This window comes from Canis lupus, chromosome 5 (assembly GCF_011100685.1).
Source record: "Canis lupus familiaris isolate Mischka breed German Shepherd chromosome 5, alternate assembly UU_Cfam_GSD_1.0, whole genome shotgun sequence".
Taxonomy (NCBI): Eukaryota; Metazoa; Chordata; class Mammalia; order Carnivora; family Canidae; genus Canis; species Canis lupus.
The window spans coordinates 74,243,256-74,263,233 of NC_049226.1; the positions used below are offsets into that span (position 1 = coordinate 74,243,256).

Sequence of the window (19,978 nt, forward strand, 5' to 3'; positions counted from 1 at the left end):
ATATTCCATTGTATACATAAACCACATCTTCTTTATCCATTCATCTTTCGTTGGACACCGAGGCTCCTTCCACAGTTTGGCTATCGTGGCCATTGCTGCTAGAAACATCGGGGTGCAGGTGTCCCGGCGTTTCATTGCATTTGTATCTTTGGGGTAAATCCCCAACAGTGCAATTGCTGGGTCGTAGGGCAGGTATATTTTTAACTGTTTGAGGAACCTCCACACAGTTTTCCAGAGTGGCTGCACCAGTTCACATTCCCACCAACAGTGTAAGAGGTGGAACAGGAATGTTAATAGCAACTCTAGTCATAATTGAAAAACTTAGAATCAACTAAGATGTCCTCAGAAGGTGAATGGGTAAGTAGACTGTGGTCCATCCAGATAATGGACTATTATTCACTGCTAAAGAGAAATGAACTATCAGGCCGTTAGAAGACATAAATGCATATTACAAAGTGAGAGAAGCCAATCTGAAAAGACTACATGCTGTATGTTACCAACTATATGACATTCTGGAAAAGGCAAAATTGGGGAGACAGTGAAAGATCAGTGGTTTCTAGGGATTGAGGGGAGGAGGGGATGAACATGTAGAGCACAGAGGATTTTTAGAACAGTGAAATCCGCAGCCTTACACCTTAACTAGCTGCTGCATTATTTTATTTTATTTTATTTTATTTTATTTTATTTTATTTTATTTTATTTTATTTTTTGGTATTTATTCATCAGGAATAAAAGTTTTATTAAAGATTGAAAATTTGATACATTTTACAGAAACTAATTGTGATGTACATATCAGTGGTGACATTTACTCTGTGTGATACTCAAATGGTGGATACAGGTTGTTGTGCATTTGTCCAAACCCAAGGAAAGTACAACAGCAAGACTGAACCCTAGTGTCAACTACAGACTTTGGGTGCTCATGAAGTGTTGGTGTATATTCATCGATCACCACTCTGTGCCATTCCGGTGGAGGATGTTGATATGCAGGGGGCTGTGCATATCATGTCGAGATAAGGGTGGAAGGGGGTTCTGTGGGACCCCTCTGTACTTCCCACTCAGTATTTCTGTGAATCCAAAATTGCTCTAAAAAATAGTAAGTCTAGGGGCAGTTGGATGGCTCAGTCGATTAAGCATCTGCCTTTGGCTCAGGTCAGGATCTTAGGGTCCTGGGATCCAGCCCCACATCTCAGGCTCCCTGCTCAGAAGCGAGTCTGCTTCTCCCTCTCCCTCTGCCCCTCCCCACGCACACACACACACACACACACACACACACACACACACTCTCTCTCTCTCTCTCTCTCTCAAATAAATAAATCTTTTAAAAAGTTTTAAAAGTCTGGGATCCCTGGGAGGCTCAGTAGTTTAGTGCCTGCCTTCGGCCCAGGGCATGATCTTGGGGTCCTGGGATCAAGTTCCACATTGGGCTCCCTGCATGAAGCCTGCTTCTCCCTCTGCCTGTGTCTCTGCCTCTCTCTCTGTGTCTCTTATGAATGAATAAATAAAATCTTTTAAAAAAAGTTTTAAAAGTCTATTTTTTTAAAAGCTTAAGAAAAAAAGACCTCTAAAGACCATAGGTCTATCTGTAATTTCCTCAACAGACCATGCTTCCTGTAACAACTGTTTCCCTGAGAAGGAATTCCTATCTCTCATCCTCTCACCTTCTCTGAACAACTCCTTCTTACTCAAGATTCTTCTGAGGACTTTCCTGACCTTCCCCACATAAACCACCTGTCCCAGTCTGAGTTCCATGCCCTCACTTTTGTCAGTTTGTATCCCCAGGGGTACAAACTTCCCAGTACCCCCTGAGCTAATCTCCATGCTGGCACTAATCCCTGCACCACTGTCATCAGCACTTATTCATGACCTATTTCCCTGTGAGTTCTTTTTTTTTTTTTTTTTTTTTAGATTTTTATTTGAGAGAGCATATGTAAGTGCACAAGCAAGGGGAGGGGAGGGGCAGAGGGAGAGGGAGAAGCAGACACCCCATTGAGCAGGGACCCCCCCACACACACACCCCATGTGGGGCTTTATCTCCAGACCCTGGGATCTGACCTGAGCCAAAGGCAGATGCTTAACTGATGGAGCCACCCAGGCTCCCCTCTGCTGTGAATTCTGGACAGGATAAAAGTTCCTATATTTCTGCATCCCTAGGGTCCAGCATGGTTCTCCATATGTGGCAGGGCTCAGCAAGTATTTGTAGACTGAATGATGGAGGTTAAAATTTGTGAACCTGGGCTGTCTGGATGGCTCTGTCTGTTAAGCATCTACCTTTGGCTCAAGTCATGATCTTGCGGTTCTGGGATCAAGCCCCGTGTCAGGCTCCTCGCTCAGCCAGGAGTCTGCTTCTCTCTCTCTCTATGTGCTCTTTTTCTCTCTCAAGTAATTAAATACAATCTTAAAACAACAACAACACAAACCTGAAGATTTTGAACTATAATTTATGGAGCAGTTTAAATTCAGCTGATTGTCTTAATGTGTATAGCTTTGTAAATAAATTATTTAAAAGAAATTCAGAAAAGGAAGTGATGATAACTGAGAGTCAACAGAATCAGCTGTGTTACATTAATTTTGCCTTCCTTGTTTCAGAATAGGGATGTTAGAAATGCGGAGGCTCTAAGATCCCTGGTTTTCAGGAAGGCGTATGATAGTCATTGAGAAAATCAGAAAAACCTGGCAAGATTATTATAAGTTGAGTGCCAGTGTTGATAGCCAAAATGAGGTTGATGGGCCACAGGTAACTGGAGGTGTTTGGTCAACAGAGGGAAAAAGCGCTTAGCTGGAGTGTTGTAGAAGGGAAGGGAACCTCAGATGGGATATTGGACCAGGTGGGCTTCTAATCTTCCCTCCGTTCCTAAGGGTCTATGGCCCTATAAAAATATATATTTAATCCAGGTACCAAAATTCTTAGAAAAAAAAAAAAAGCTTGACTCTCACAACAGCACAGTTCTTTAGTCTTTTTAGGACTTTATTAGCTTAATTCCGGCCAGTTATTTTTTTTTTATAGCTTTCATGAATCTAATTCAAAACACATTGAGAAGCCAAACGTTTGCTGGGCTTGAGAATGTAACTAATAAAAAGGCAAATACATCAAGGTTGCCAAACACTGCAAAAGAGAAGTATATGACACCGGCTCTAATGTGAGAAATTGTAGAGCTTTATTTTTGTTCTCTTTTTGATAGGAAACATAAGGTTGTTTCATACTCTTGGAGAAAGGCCCTCGTAATACTTAGCAATGACTTTAAAAATATCATTGTTATCAAACGAGAAGACCCTTCACATCGTGGCAACGGGCTAGGTATAATCCAGGCATTACCCTTTTCCCTGGGGAGCTCCGTGCAAGGCTGTGCCTCTCAAGTTTAGTAGCTTTTGGCAGCCAGAGAAACCTCAAATCCTGCTGAAAAACCAAAACCTCACATCGCAGTCCCCAAGGTGACGCTGTGGTCATACAGGTGGCCTCAGAAGAGCCATCACGAGGACCAGGGTCAGCCTTTGGGCAGGGAACCTCTTCTTCTCCTTCGTTGTCCAGTGCCCCCTGCCTCCTCGTCTGCAGCCCCCGCCAATGCACAGTGCTCAGTATGGAGAGGGCCAAGTGCCCCCTCATCAGAAGACCTTCTTTGGAGACCCTGCAGACAGTGAAGCCACCTGCCCATTCCTTTTGCAAAGTGATGAATGGTTTTGCCAAGTGAGCGTGGCTCCTCTGGTTTATCCCAAGTGGGATCCATTCAGCATGTTTGAAGGGTATTTTGTTGTAAAGATCCAGTCGTACGGATTTCAGTGTCCTTCGTACGGCTGGTATGCAGCAACTATGTGCCGTGTCACATTTCCTTGCTGAATTTCACGGCATTTGGAGAACAGTCCTGGGCTATCTAGAGAACGACTTTCCACTACTCCCAGGATAGAAACAAACCTCCTGACGACAGCATCTGGATCTCCTTAGAGGATCTTTTAACCCCGTCACACCTGCCCTGCTCCTTTCTGCTGGTGCTGCTCCTTACACCTGGGATGCTCTTTCCTCCTCATCGGGCCAACTCCAACACATTCTTCAGGCCTCAGCGTAGCCACCAGTCCTCTCTTCTCCCCACCACATCCACGCACATGCTCTAGTAACACCATAGGCCTCTCCCTTTTAAGCACAGAGTTCCAGTTTTTCATTCACCTGGGTGATTACTGATCAATGACCGTCTCTTTGACTATGCCATAATTGACATGAGGGCTTCCGTCTTTTTGCACATCTTCTCTCTAACATGTTGTATAGTGTTTAACATATTCTGAGAGCCCAGTAAGCCTTCATTGAATGAATCAATGTACAAATGAATAAATTTCCTCTACTCACCGCCCTCAGTTGGTTGATGCACACCTCTCTGGACTTCAGTTTTGTCCCACAACCATGTGGATAAGAGTACCTATACTTCCTTTCTTATAGGGATTTTATTGGAATCATATGAAATACTGCAAAGCCTTCAACAATACTGTATAGGGACTCAAATATTTGCTGAAGTAAATGGCTGCATTTGAAAACATTTGGCAACATCTCATGCATGTGATATACCTTACATTCTGTATATTTTCTCTTTACCCCAAACATATCTCATCCTGTACCTTCCCTTCCTTTTTCCCACTATAACTTCACCACTTGATATTTTCTCCCAAGGCCTCCATGTCTTTGAAGAACAGCCTCGATGATAATATCTTACATAGGTGTAAGGATATTTCCTGTAGGTTTGTGAATTGCTTAGCAACACTTTTCATACATCCCATTTAATAGTGATGGATTTAAAAAAACAGTGTATTTATATAACAGAATATCATAGAATTCTGTTATACGAAAACAGAGTATCCTATAACAAGGAGAATAAGTGATTAAAGCTACTCACAAACATGGTTGAATCTTCCAAACACAATGTTGAGGGAAGGAGAGAACACAGAAGGATCCATATCGCATGATCCCACTTCCTATAAAGTAGGAGAGGCACAGTTAATTTCTACTGTTGGAATCAAGGTAGTGGTTACCCTTGATGGGAGAGGGTATTGGAAGGGGGCAAAGGGAGCTTCTGGGTTGTGCTCTGTTTCTTGAGCCGGGTGCTGGTTACCCAGGTGTACCAGTGTGGGGAAATGCATAAATGTACGCTTCTGAAAGCCACAGTCTTCTATGTGTGCATTTTACCTCAATAAAAACTTTTTGAATTGTTTTTCTATACATGATTTAATCCTACTTCTGCCTCAACTCTGTGAGCTTTACAGGGCAAGTATTTTTTTTAAGATTTTTTATTTATTCATTCATGAGAGACACAGAGAGAGAGAGAGAGAGGCAGAGACACAAGCAGAGGGAGAAGCAGGCTCCATGCAGGGAGCCTGACGTGGGACTCGATCCTGGGTCTCCAGGACCACACCCTGGGCTGAAGGTGGCGCTAAACTGCTGAGCCACCCGGGCTGCCCCAGGGCAAGTATTTTTAATTCCATTTTGGAGAAGAGGACAATCACACCTGGAGAGTAGACACTTTCATGATGTCCACACCTGTCCCATGTGTTATAATGGAGATTGGAATGCAGGTGTTCTTAGTCTAGAACTCTCTCATTCCACCATATTATCATCAGCTCAGTAGATGTGCTCACCAGCCAGCAGCCCATAAGGAGTGGCATGAGTGGTGGCAGCCTTAGGCAATTGCTGAAGGTCTTGTCTTGGATTACGGAAGCTTTCTGATACACTCCAAAGCCCACCATGTTGGTGGCCGCCTGCTTGGCTGTCCCCTATTTCTAGCTGAAAGACAGTAGAGAGATATTCATAATGGAGAGCTCTCCTCCTTGCACCACCTCCCACACGAGCTGCTGATGGCTACATAGGGAGATCCAAATGAGTTCCAAAGCCTAGGGCAATGACTTTGAGGACAAATGCAGAATATGATAGTGCTGAGCAGATGTTAAGCAGCTGGAACTCTCTCTGGCACATCCCATCAGGTCCCGGATGAACTGATTCTCTGTGTTCTTCTGTTCAGCACCGTGTGTGCTAATCCTTGTAACGGGAAGGCGGATTTCTGGCTTGCACCTCATCACGGAGGGCTTAATGGAGGAGCAGAGATTTTGCAGGGGTCTTTAAAGCCACAAGGGGCTTGGTGGTTGATGGGAGGAAAAAGGTTCCAGATGTAAGTGCACTACAGGAGTGGTCCAAGTTATGGGAAAACTGGCTACAGGATTCCATGGGTGCAGAGGACACATAAAGGGACAAGGAGAGATTTGAGAAGTTTGCTTCTAAAGATAGAAAATGTATGACTCTCAGGAGATTTTGTTTTAAGGGGCAGAGCTTGAACCTGTCAGCTCCAGGGCCTGAACACAAGGCTCTTAACTTCTAGACCAGTGCCTTCTGTTTTAATCATCTTCTGTGTGACCTGAAGCAAATCATTCCACCTCTCTGAGCAAGAATACGGTCCTTGATATTAGAGCTTGTGGTTATGCCCCCGGTGGAGTTTGACAATGCGTCCTAGCAACCAGAGCCTGTTTGTGGATAAGGAACAAAAAACAAGTTTGAGGGATCATAAAAATATGTTCCATTGAAGGAAAAATGAACATTCCACACTTTCTTTTGCAAAAACAACGGACACATACCTCCAAATATTTGACAGATCACATCTAAATAGAATCTTTATTAAAGATAAATGCAGAGCATTCTTTTGACTCCTTTTTTTAGGAATCGAGATGATTTTTATTTGCTTTTGCATTGTTTGATTTTTTTTACTATTTTCTAAAGTTGCATCGTGTCATGGGACTCAACTTGGACACATTTTTGTGTTGGCTTTGTTGAAGAGCAATATTTTTTTTGAAAATTGAGGTTTCCTGAAATCTGGTTTTATTTTCCCAATAAAAGCACAAAACTCCATATTTTGATTTTCTCTTCTTATATATCTCTTGCTTCTTCATGGATATTAACAAAAAGTTCCCTATATAATAAAGAAAAATGTGCTTATACCTCTCGCAGAAGTTCACTAATCAGAGTTCATATTCCTTTCACACAAATATTCCAACCTGCCAGGTTTTCAACATAGTTAGAATGGTCCAGCACACATTTGTGGACATCCATCTTATATTTTGAGTAGGATGCCTTAGCTGTCATCCTTAAGTCCCACATATCTCAAAGGTTATGTTTTTACCTCTGGATGGCTTCAATCAGCGTGATAGACATGAAGCACTGGCTGTTGAAAGTGGGTTCTCCTCTGGTAGACTGCTGCTTATTTTGGCTTTGTCTCTCTTGCAATCTCATATTTTATCGAGTGCATAATTTCCTATCAGCTTCAGACACCAGAGTACACCAGCTGAGAAAAAGTTGGGAGGGCAATCTTTGACAGTGGTAAATTTGATTGTACTTTAAAAAACCCCAACCTACACACACCATATGCTGCCATCCGAAGGAAGACTTATTTCATGGTCTCAACTTTATGGCCTTAGATTTCAACATGACATGAATGATGTGGAAGGGAAGTACATTTGGATGATAAGATGGGGATAATTTGTACTGGGAAATTATTTGCAATTGTGATAAATAATCCCTGGCACATCATAACAGAAAATCTCAACCCTTGAACTGAATTATATATGTTTGTGTCTCATAAACAAGGAAGAAAATACATTTTTTAAACTGCTGTGTTTGCAAAGTCCTTTCCTTCCAAGGCACCCTCGTTAATAATCATAAAGGAGCACATTTCCAAGCTCAGAATCACATTAATCTCCCTACACGTGACCTGATCGTGCACTTTGGGGAGAATGGATGGGCTGCAGTTGCCTTGGTGTATATATGTGTTTTTTCCTTGTTTTCTGGTGGATACTGGGAAATACAGTCAGGGAGACTGATGGAAAAAAAACAGTAAGATTTAAAAAAAATGAGTGTTTCAAGAAAAGTAGACTTTTTCTGGTTAATCACTGAAGCAATGATGGAATGATGAGATGAGTGGGTATTTTTTTTCTTCCTACGCTCAGGGAAGGTGAGAAGGGAATAATGTTTCTGTTCGTGCTCATGAACCTTACCATCATATCTGGAAAAGTTGATAGGGAGACTTAACAGGACTTTCCTTTTGAAAGTCTGTGCTTATGTTGGATTTTCCAAGAGAGGGAGGTTATCCAAGGGCTGAGGAGCTGGGGAATGGCTATATATAAGAAAGAATGTGAGGATTCCTTGAGAAGGTGATAGGAATGGCAATGGGAAAAGAGAGTGATGGGATGAAGCAGCGGGAAGATAAGATAAATAAGCAAGATTGACTTGGGTGTCCCTTCAAGGTTACTTTCTAGAAGAGGATAAACCTCCAGGTGATGACCAAGGTTGAACAGTAAGTGTGGAATGAGGGTTCCCCATGCTCAAACATGCAGTCAATGGAGGGGTCTGCTGAGAAGAATGTCGAGTACTGCCATGCTGGGCTACTTACAGATGGCCAGTACCCAATGGTGGTGTGGATGACCTAGCCAAAGCAGCAATGGCAGTAATGTAAGCACCCACGGTGGATGAAAATCAGGCCCCAAATTCAGCCTCTTAGGACCCTACTACCCTTCCATTATGACTGAGTTCAACTATTGGTTGAGTTCAACCACCACATTTATCAGAGGCAGAAAATGAGTCCTAGAAAGATTAATCTTCATTCATACAGAAGAATGAAGGGATGCAAAGCCACTGAAGCAGCCTCCAAATAATACAAAGGCGTAGGAGGAGAGACACAGGAGGGTCAGATAATGTCCTGACCACTCATGGGTTTTCAGGTGGATCAAATGAGATCACTGTATGGAATCACTTAGCACATAACAAGCTTTACGACTTCTGTCACTCATCTCTTGAGTAAGTTCATCCAGTGTGTGTTTATTGAGCATTTACAACTATTGTGTACTGTGTTCTGAGGGACCCTAACATCTGATGCTAGAACTCCTGTTTCAGGAAACTTATGGTGACATGTTCACAGGAGTAATTCTACAGTCAGACAAGAAAGAAAGATTACTGTGACTTGGTCTACAAAAGAACACTGTCAAGTGTCACAGGGAGAGGTCACCTGTAGTTTAGAGGCCGAGGAAAGTATAAGGGAACCAAGAGAGTAGAGAGTGTTGGAATCAAGCCCTGAAGAATTACTAAGGTTTGGCCAGAATCTAGAATCTAAACTAGAAGAAAGTTTGAGAATTCTACTTTCTTCTACTCAACTATAGGACATTCCTAGCCATCATGCCCCAGGAATTACCTGCGTGAGCTCCCAAAGAAGTCTTTCTTGCCTTCTATTATCCTCAATCAGGTGACCTTATAAAGCTGTTATTGTCTCTATCCCCTGGGAAGACCAAGCTCAGGGGATATTCAGTGACCTGCTGGGTGTGCCCAGGTGGTATGGTTAGTCTTTGCAAGTAGATGTTAGCAGTTGGGAGCCAGTGCTTCAAAATCAGACAGGCCTGGGGTTGATCCTGGTTCTGCCATCCTGCAGCTGGGCATTTATATAGCTGTGCAGAGCCTCAGTTTCCTGGTGTGTAAAGTAGGGATCATAACCGGAGTTATCATACAGAGTTATCATGAGATTTAAACCAGAGTCAACAGACAGGGCTGTGAAAGTCTACGATGTGTTTAGGACTTTGCAAGTGATGCACTTTCAGTGTCAGGGGAGAGAGAGGAAAGACACACATACACACACAGGGGCTGAGGGTTCATGTGGCCCTGAGGAGGGAAGTGTCATTGTAAAAGATAGTGGAGTCAGGATCATGTGCTGGGTCTGGGTGTCCAGTCTTGCCTGTTGCCACAGTGATGAACTTGCACTTCTCCATAGGTTTTGCTCAGTCTCTCAACCTCAGTCCTGGTGATATTTGGGGCTGAATAAATTCCTTTACGCAAGGTGGATGTGGTGGGGGGGCTCTCCGGTGCGTTGTCGGATATTTAGCCATTTGGTGCCCGCAGTGCCTCCATCCCCGCACCCCCCCCACTAAAGACAATCAGAAAAGCCTCCAGACATTGCTGAACGTGCTTTGGGGAGCAGAGCTCACCCTGGCCCAGCCACCACCCATGCTGCCTCCACCGCAGCGGCACAGGAGCCTCCCCTATGAAGCTCTTGGCACAGATGCTGGTGGCAGCTCACGGCCGAGAAGTCCTCGCACGACTTCACCAGGAATATATAATAACTCGGCCCAAGACTGTCTTCCCCCCTGGATTCCCATGATTGTACCGTGTTTCTTTTTCAGTTTTCAGCTCTGGGAATTTGTCTTTTCTCACTCGCCAAAGCCACAGCTCAGAGCAACCATCAGAAAATGATTAACACTGTCTGTCTGTGCTGCAGCCGTCGGACAATCGCAAAGGTATACATGTCCCGAGTACAGTCTGAACTTACTCTGTGACCCCGGTTAAAGACAGCATGGTTTATATTTTTTACTGTAAGAATTTCATGGGGAATATTTTTCTTCATTTTGTTTTCTTTTCCAGCTGTTAGAAAAACTAACATTCTTTGTCCTCACGTCCTGCTGCTCTTCTCTTTCTGTCATTGAAAATAATCACGGGAATTTCAGTGAGGGGTTAGGGAGATCTTAAAGAGGTCACCTAGTTTGAGCCATGTCTATGTGGCTATTGCATATGGTCTTGTCCCTGGGGGAGTGGGGTGTGTCCTTCAGGGACCAGGTTCCCAGATGTTCTCTTGGTGGGAAGAAGAAAATGCGGATCTACGCTTGGGGAGGAGCTAGAGGCCTTTGGTATTAATTAAGCACCTGGCTGAGCATCTCCCTCCATTATCTTTCTGGACCCACACAAAGGCCTTTTATGCAATGGGAATGATAGCAATTGCACTGTAGAGAAAGTGAGTCAGGCTCAGATAAAGACTCACTGATCCTATATCTCACGGTCTATCATCCCACCTGAGATTCAAGCCCGGGCTCTCTGCTGCCATAACTCTGTCTCCTTGGCAGCAATGAACAAGGGCTCCACAGGGATGGGGACTGGTATTTAGGGATTTTTATCCAGCCTGCTCCTCTCCTCCCTTTCCTTGGATGGTAATACCACGTATAGGCCTTAATGCCATGAATAGACTTCCTCTGTAGATGCTGGCCAGGAGGGCCAGGCAGGGAATTTGGCTAAATCACAAGACATCTGCAAATGACCAAGCAGGCAAGGTCAAGGCTTGCCTCATCTTGACTGACTGCATATACTTCAGCTCCAGGACTTACTGATAATAAATTGGTGTTGAGTACTGATAAATGAGCAATTAGGGAAAGTACAGGAGAAAATAGGAAATTAAGGGACTGGGATTCACATCCAAGTCTGTGTGATTTTGGACAAGTTATTTCTTGGTTTTCTCATCTTTGAAATGAGAGTGATGATCCCAATTCACAGGCTGGGAGAGTAACTGGAATAAATGAAATTTAATGGTCCATAACTGGTTCCTGTCTCCTTCTGCTCTACCTTGTTTTTGTTATCAGTCATTGATACTTAAGTTTCTTCACCTACTTCTATATACCTGTGCTTGGACCTCAGTCCTGGAGGCAGGGATGATGCATCCCTTCCTCCCTGCATTAACACCATCTCAGATCCTGCCAGTTCCTGGGGATACTTTCATAAAGCACAGCTCTTTTCCCATGACTCATTGGACTTCCCAAACTTTGTCTCAAGTCTGGGGGACCCTTGCTCTCCTCAGGTCAGCCACTCAGCCTTGCCTCTCTGAGCTCTCTCCTTCCCTTTGCTTCCTCTCTGGAACAGCCTCATCTACTCTGCTTGGTGGGCTCCAACAGCCACCATGTTGTATTTTTTCCTTCTTGGGACTTGGAGTAGACAAAAGAAATTCTCACCACTGCTTGTTTTTTTCTTTTTCTTTTTAAAAAATTTATACATATTTGAACGAACAGATCTTCTTTTTGTTGTTGTCCTGCTTTATGGTGGTAAGTACAGACAACAGAGAAGAAATGTCTCCCAAAGCAAACATGTTGTAGGTGTGATCCGACCAAGAAATGCTTCCAACTTACTTTGATTTAATACAGAAAACACTTCCACAGGGCATGTTCTGTTTTTAAGCACTATTCTAAGCACCTGACATATTTTAATTCATATAATTCTCATAAGAAAGGCAAGGAGGTAGGTTCTCTTAGGATCTCCATTAGGTAGATGAGGAAACAGGTGTGAGGGGTGAAATAATTTGTTTGACACCTAAGCCTGTGATCTTAACCACTGTGCATATTGGATCCTTGTGAAGATAGCTCTATGGAACTCTTACGTTGGTATAAAATTCATTAATTTATTACCAGACATAAAATGTGATTTCATCTCTTATTAGAAAGGATAAAAGTGCATGAAATTGAGAACTTACTGAATTGTTCTATTTCTTTAAAAAGTGTATGTCTTGATGAGTTTGAGCCAGCTCTGGGAACTTCTACCAGGGGAACAATTAGAATTTGCAAGACCACCCTTGAAGGTCCTTTAGCTCCACATGTCTGGGGGAGGAAACTAAGGCAGCTCTTACTGATGGACTCGTTGAGTTGTTCCCTTTTCATGAGGCTTGGAATGGAAGCAGAGGCCTCTTGGTCCCAGCCCCACAGCTCCCCAAAACATACACATTAAGAGAGGGTCCCCTACTCACCACCTCTATTCCCCTACTCTTCCTCCTCTATTCTATCTGCATAGTCCCAGAAAAACAGGTCTATGAGTTTTGTCTGTTGATTTCATTTGTTGTCATTTAACAAAATCTCAAAATAAATCCCAAATAAGTTCTATAATAATTAAACAGTTATATTTTAAAATGAAATTGTAAAATGTTAATTTTTATTTTAAAAGATACATGCTTATTTTAAGTGGTTGGGGAAAAATACCAAAGGGTCCAAAGAGGAGAATAAAAGTTCATTATAACCAATTGGAAATATTCACTGTTAACATTTGGGAGTCTTTTTCTCCCCAGGATTGATCCCCTTCAATCTCTCTCCATACGTGTGTATCTTGTATTATCCCCTTGTATAATTTAGTTTGAATCCTGCTTTTGTAAAATCCAACTTTTAATCAATAATACTTCCCCATTTCATTAAGTCGTCTCTTAAAGCACCCTCTTAGATGACTACCTGAATGGATGAGCCACAATTTTGAAGCTACTTGTTCCATGTCTAGCTTATTTCCAATGTTTATGCCAAAATAATAAACATTTTTCTATATATGTCTCTGTCTGAGTTTTTTCCCCTTTCTTTGTCTGTGTGAATATTTTTGTTAGAAAGTACAGAGAGAGATGTAAGTTTAATTTTCTAGGATAGACTTGGGAAAAATCACTGGGGAAAGCAAAGGACATGTGTTTTTGTGGGCTTTTTAAAAAAGGATTTTATGCATATTATAAAATTATTTTCCAGATAATTTGTACCAATTTGCATTCCCATGAGAAGAGAATTAGAGTATCTCTTCTAGTTCTCCTTTGCCAAAAATGTTTGACTTTTAAAAGCTTAGTTTATTTGATAAGGGAAATTTTAAAATCTCATTTCAATTTTCATTTTCTAAAAATTCCTGGTGAGGCTAGACATTTATTCATGTCATTAGTCATTAGTCACTTCTTATTTTTATCTTTGGTGTTATTTAAAGGTTTTTTTTTAAGTTTTGGTTATTGGACACTAGTATGTCTTATGTGAAAGATACACATTTTTAATCAAAAATTTCCATTGGGATTTTTTTCTATTGGGATTTTGAGGCTTTTCTTATCAATTTTATGAGTATATTTGACTTACTTATTTTTAAACTTTACTTAAATTTTTAACACACATGTTTCTTGATAGGAAATTCTGCCAATGGTCTCCCTTAGTGAATTCAAAAATATTTATGCCTAGGCACATCTTGGTGAAATCTAGAAACACAATTTTTTTGTTGTCTTTTTGAAAATGCTGTAAGTTGGATACTGTACCTTCTGTGCTGATACTTCCACATGTCTTAGGAAATAAATACATCTCATATTGTCTCTGTGTCTTTTCAGTTGGTTTTCTTGGAGATTTCCTTAACCTTTCTGCAGACTTCCCTAGGGTGGTGCTTTTTTTTTTTTTTTTTTTTTTTTTTGTTCTATCTTATGGATATTTTAGGTTTTCAAATCTCTTTAAAACATTAATAAAAATTTGTCTATAAAATGATCTTCTGTACCCTGCATTATCTCTATTTCCTTGAGAGTCATTTCTTTTTCTTCTTATCACGTCTTCTCTAGTTTTTATGTTGGACATTTTCCTCAACGGTATAATGATTGATATTTAATATTGAACCAAGGTTCCATATATAAGTATAGGGTTTGTGGAAAGGTGGGCTTTGCATTTGGGGAGCCAGATGACGGTGAGCGACCATCACACTGGGGAGTACAATATGCTGTGAAGTGAACAAAGATAAGGTGAGGTGGATGACATCTGCAAACAGGCATATAGAATTTAAATAAACATTTCTTCCCACTATTTGCTCCTCCATTTCCATCCCATATCTTTCTCTAGTTCTCAGTAGTACCTATATTTACAAGTTTCCCAGACTCCATAGGGCCCCATTTGGATAACAAACTTCCTCCTCCACAGAAGCCTCATTCACACACCTGCGCTGTAACTTTTCTCACTGTGTAGCAGCTATTCCTGGAGCCTGGACTCACAGCCTTTCAGCCTCACCACTAGTGTCTCCTATGCCTGTACCGGATAGTTCATGTGGGTTTGGACTCACTTCACACTGACAGTGACTTGCCTCAAGCATATGCAACATGAATTTCACATTTTGCCCCAGAGCTTCTCATTCCTGGCAGATGTCAAAAGTTGCCCCCCATGAAGCAAGTGTGAGAAGCCTATGAGTTTACGGTAGTTAATGTCTCCATGGACAGCATCAACCAATAGAGCAAAGGAAGTGAATGGATCGGTACTACACTTGGTTAGTCCTTGGGTGGACAGCTTATTTTGTACCACGCTCAGAAGATCTTGGTGAGATTGAGCTTCAGCTGCCCATAGTAGTGGCCTTGGCCATGTCAATAACACTCCCTCATATTGGCTTTTCCTTTCTCTCCCCCTCTTTTGGACCCTCACTACTGCCTCCTGGATTTCAATCTACTTCAAGTCCTTGTTTCCGCTTGACTTTCAGGAAAAGCCAAGACTCCTCAATAATTACCCTTCTATCTTCTTTGTCTTTCTATCTTTTCTGAGGACCCATCTCCCATTCTCTTTGGAGTTATGGGATAATATTTACAGGCAACGTTCACTATCATTCTGGTGTGAACTCAGGAGTTTTATTTTTTTATTTTTTTTAATTTTAATTTATTTATGATAGTCACAGAGAGAGAAAGAGAGAGAGGCAGAGACATAGGCAGAGGGAGAAGCAGGCTCCATGCACCGGGTGCCCAATGTGGGATTCGATCCCGGGTCTCCAGGATCGCGCCCTGGGCCAAAGGCAGGCGCCAAACCGCTGCGCCACCCAGGGATCCCTTTTTTTTTTTTTTTTTTTTTTATAACTCAGGAGTTTTAATGTGCTATTGAATCTATTGACATTTCTCCCTGCATTTTAAAAATTGCTTGAGTTTGGAGCATGCATTGCTATACACCTTTTGAGGGTAGAATTTATGTCAGTTTCTATAAAGAAAACAAAGATATATCATTTGCTATGCCTGATTCAGAAAAGTTTGTTGAATAAATGAACATACACTCACAATGCCCTTCAGCCAAAAACTGCCAGAGATTCATCTGCAGCTGGACAAAATATGATTTATTAACTTGTTAACAGGAAAACAATGCATATGATTAGAAATTGTGGGTTTTCTCAAGAAGAGGGTATTTGGAAGGACTTACTATAGGCTTGTGTTAGGTGACTGTGGGGAGGGCTCTAGGAAATGGGGTTTTGCTCTAGATTGGATGCTGTTAGGACAATAAAGGTCATTCTGTGACTAGATATCATTTCTATCTAGAGGGCAGGTGGAACAAAGCAAACAAAGCTCATGCTGTAATTGGCAAAGAAATAGCAGTCACTTACAGTAGACAGAGAAGTGTAACCTAGGTCTTTTGAATGAATGAATAGATGAATGAATGAATGAATGAATGAATATTATTATCATTTTTTCTTTGAACAATGCACTTTTTAAAAAAAATTTTATTCATTCATGAGAGACACACAGAGACACACAGGCAGAGAGAGAAGCAGGTTCCCTGCAAGGAGCCCAGTGTGGGACTTGATCCCAGAACCCCAAGATTACGCCCTGAGATGAAGGCAGATGCTCAACCACTGAGCCATTCAGGTGTCCCGCACTTTTTTTTTTTTTTTTTTGCATTTGCTCAGCCGTGATTATTGAGTAAACTTTCTTTATCTTGCTCCATCATGGTATTTTCCCCAGTACTGGTGTTCTGTGAAATTATCTGTGCTCAACAGGGATACATGACAATCTGCCTTCAAGTACCAGGAGGTTCTTACAGACACCAAGGTGTGCCTGATAGTACCAACCCCATTCCCACCTGTCAAGAGCTACCTCTCTCTTTCTCAACCTTCATGAAAGTTCTCTGTAAAGTATAACATGATATAATTTCCATGCAAGTTTGCTGGGGCCATTGTATATTATTGATATTAACACAGTGCTAATGTGTTTTCTTGACTATATTAAGCTCTCTTAGTCTGTTCTATCACATGTGCATGGTGATAATGATCCTCAGAGAAATCTGGCACAAGGAAGTAATTGATACCATAGAATAAGTACCTGGAAGACTAGTTTATCCTTGCACCTGAAGGGCTATGAATACATCCGTCTTGAAACCACTCAAATAAACATGCCCTCGTGCCCACCTCTTCCACCACTTTTCCTCATCTTCTTCTCAGTCTTACTCATGTGGCTACTTTTCACTCTGACACATAGTTGGAAAGCCAAGATCTTGTTTTTTTTTTTTTTCTCCTAACTGAGATTTGTATTACATATGAAATGTTTTGGATCTTTCTCCCCGCCTTTTCTTTAGAAAGCTGGTAATAATTAATCCTGCTGTACTTGCAACAATGGAAAAATTGGTAGACATTTTAGAAGCTGCAAAAACCCAAACATAATCTGAAATGTTCTCTCAAAATAATGTACTCGTGACCGTAATGTGTTATATTTAACTTTAAACATCAGCTTCTTGGGCATAATTGTAAGTAATTAAAGAAATACAGAAGAGTTTGGAAAAATGGGTGTGATCCTACATTTGTGTGATGGAATTTATGAACTGAGTTCACACATACACCAAATTTGCTCTGATGCTTTTCGGCTGCCCTTGAAGTGGACCCTGGGCAAGGATTTGAGTGTCAGTAGTTTGTGGGGAGAAGGAAAGAAACACCAGTAGGGGAGTGGACACTTGAAGATCAGAAAGCTAAGACCACCAGTAAAGCCCGTGTTATCAAGCCAGTAAATCTGCTGACCACTGACTCTTAATCTTGCTGGGTGCCAATAGAGAACACATCCCTTTGTGTCATTTTCCTGAGACACAGGCGACTGGGGCATTCATTCACTGACTCCCTCTGGCCATTGGTTGAGGGATGTTCCCAAGGGAACTAATTTCCCAGCACTTACCAGTGGGCATGTGCAGGTAGGCAGGTGCAATGCGCTTCAGCAGCCAGAGAAGGCACTCGGGCAAAAGCCAGCGAGTACTAAGGTGGTAAGAGTGAGCACATAGGGTCGGTTACTAATTGCTACAATGCTGAACACAAACTGAAATTTGAATTAGATACAACTTAACAGAAATGTCTTATTTTTATTTTTATTTTTTTCAAAAGAGTTTGTTTATTTGAAGGAGAGAGAGCACAACCAGGGGGAGTGGCAGGCAGAGGGAGAGAGAGAGAAGCAGACTCCCTGCTCAGCAGGGAACCCAACGTGGGGCTTGATCCCAAGAACCCAGGATCACAACCTGCGCTGAAGGCAGATGCTCAACCAACTGGGCCACCCAGGCGCCCCAATGTCTTATTTTTAAAGGCAAATAGCTTTTTTTTTTTTTTTTTTTTGCAAATAGCTTTTTAAAGCAGTGAGAAAGGTTAATGAGGTTAGTGAGCAAGACATAGGATCTGAAGTCAGACCAGCTGATTTGCAGCTTTCTCATGGAGGCTGCATTGCTTGACTCCTTTGGACTCTGGTTCCCATACAGGTACCTACTACATCCCGCATGGAGTGAGATACTTGGTAGGCATTCAAGGAACCGTAATTTATTTTTCGTTTTCTTCTTAGTAAAAGAAGTTCATTCGACCCCGCTTGCTTTCAGAAATGGATCAAGAGAAAATTAAAAGAGGAAAAGGAGTTTGAAACAAAAGTTTCACCTTCATTGGTTCTGATTGTTCAGTAGCTTGCTGCTCCCCTAGATGACACAGAGAAGACATCAGGGTCACGGGAGTTGTTTCTTGGGGCCACTGCTGCCAACTTCTATGTGTAGAGTCCAGTCATTGTGTAGGACTTTCCATGTTCATTCATGGCTTCTGATTCTTGAAATAAGAGGTCTTTTTTCATTCACTGAAATCTGTTCTGATCATGTGGCCTCAGCCATTTCAAACACACTGAACCTAGAAAAACTTTGACCTCTCAAGAGGTCTCTGCATGTGTTTACTGATGGATGGTCACCCGGTTTTTCTTTCCCTGTGACTTGGTTGAGAGATCAAGGCTTAGTTAGCCACAGACACCCTCTATAACTACTGCTACTCTACACTACCACTACTACTACCACTAGTACTATTACTGCCACCACCACTGCTAGTGTGACTGTGATTGTGATGACAGTGACTCTTACTGCTACTGCTACTACTGTTGCCATCACACTATTGCTATTTTAATGCTACTAATATTACTACTGCTGCTGCTGTCACTGTCACTACAAGAAGTACTACTAATGCTGCTACCACTAGTACTAATGGTGCTGCTGCATCTGGACCACCTTTAATTGCTGTTGTCCTTCAGGGTTGCCAGCCCAGTGCCTGGCAGCAGAGATAGATACTAGATAATATGTACACATCGTTTGCATGCTTAAAATGTTTATCTGCACGACATCACGAAGCAGGCACTGTTTTTGCCCCATTTTCCAGATGAATATCTGAAGACTGAGAGAAAGTAACTAACTTGTCCACCAGCAAGAAGGGCACTTTCCAGAATCATCAGAATTTGATTTTAGATCTACTCAACACTCATGCTTTGCTCTAGGTCTTTGAACATGCCCTCTCCTATTTCCCACTCTTTGCAGAAGATCAGTCTGCATGAGTGCAAGGCAGGAGGGCTGGTTATGCCAAAGCAGGTGTCGGTGGGGTGATTCTATGCAATTCAACACCCATTAATGAAGGAACCTGTTAACAGGGATGGGAAAGCCACACGACTTCAAAGAATGGGAATGTGCAACATTCTGCATTCTCTTGAACAAATCCTTTAGCCTCTCTGAACCTCAGGTTTCTAGATCTATTATGGTGAATATTCCATAACACCTAACTCCCACAGTAGCTCTGAGGACCAAAAGGATGATCTCTTTGTGAAAGCCTTTTATAAATTATAAACATATTCAACCATGAGCAATTACTCTAATAAATCTTGAGGCTGTGTGATGATTAGACAAAAAAACGTTAAGCAAAGCTCATAAATAAAGGCAATTAAACAGTAGTATAAAACAAATTATTTTTCTACTTTGCTTATTGTACAAAGGGCAATCATCACATGAAAAATATGTGGGGAAACTGTCATTTGATGTTGCTGGTGGTCACCGGCAGTGTGGGGATGGCTAAGTGGGGGTAGAAAAAGTGCCTACCTTTCTAATTCCTGGCCTTTCCCATCCCTTATCCCACCCACAGCAATGCCTGAGGGATGGGGTTGTCTAGGGATGGGGTTGTCCAACACCATCCTGCTGGCTTCTTCCTGCCCTATGGGAGGGACAGAGGCTCCAGGGCAGGGCTTCTGACTCTTTTCCTTTCCTAGACCTCCAGTGTTGAAGAATTTTAAAGCTTCAGAAAGATGAGGGAGGAGTAAGAGTCAGAGCTCCTAGTGTTTCTGGCATTTCTCACAAATCAATCCTTATTTGTTGAATGAATGAATGAGTGAAGAGCTCTTGG

The 19,978-nt window shown here is 41.9% G+C and overlaps 1 long non-coding RNA gene across 1 annotated transcript in view; it reads left to right on the forward strand.

Moving 5' to 3' along the window:
• The first annotated feature begins 9,147 nt into the window (after positions 1-9,147).
• The window catches only part of LOC111096125, a 46,942-nt gene continuing 36,111 nt past the window's right edge, over positions 9,148-19,978 (forward strand). The window contains exons 1-2 of the long non-coding RNA XR_005358936.1: positions 9,148-9,254; positions 10,183-10,296. This is a non-coding gene — a long non-coding RNA (uncharacterized LOC111096125). The remainder of the gene's footprint in view (positions 9,255-10,182; positions 10,297-19,978) is intronic.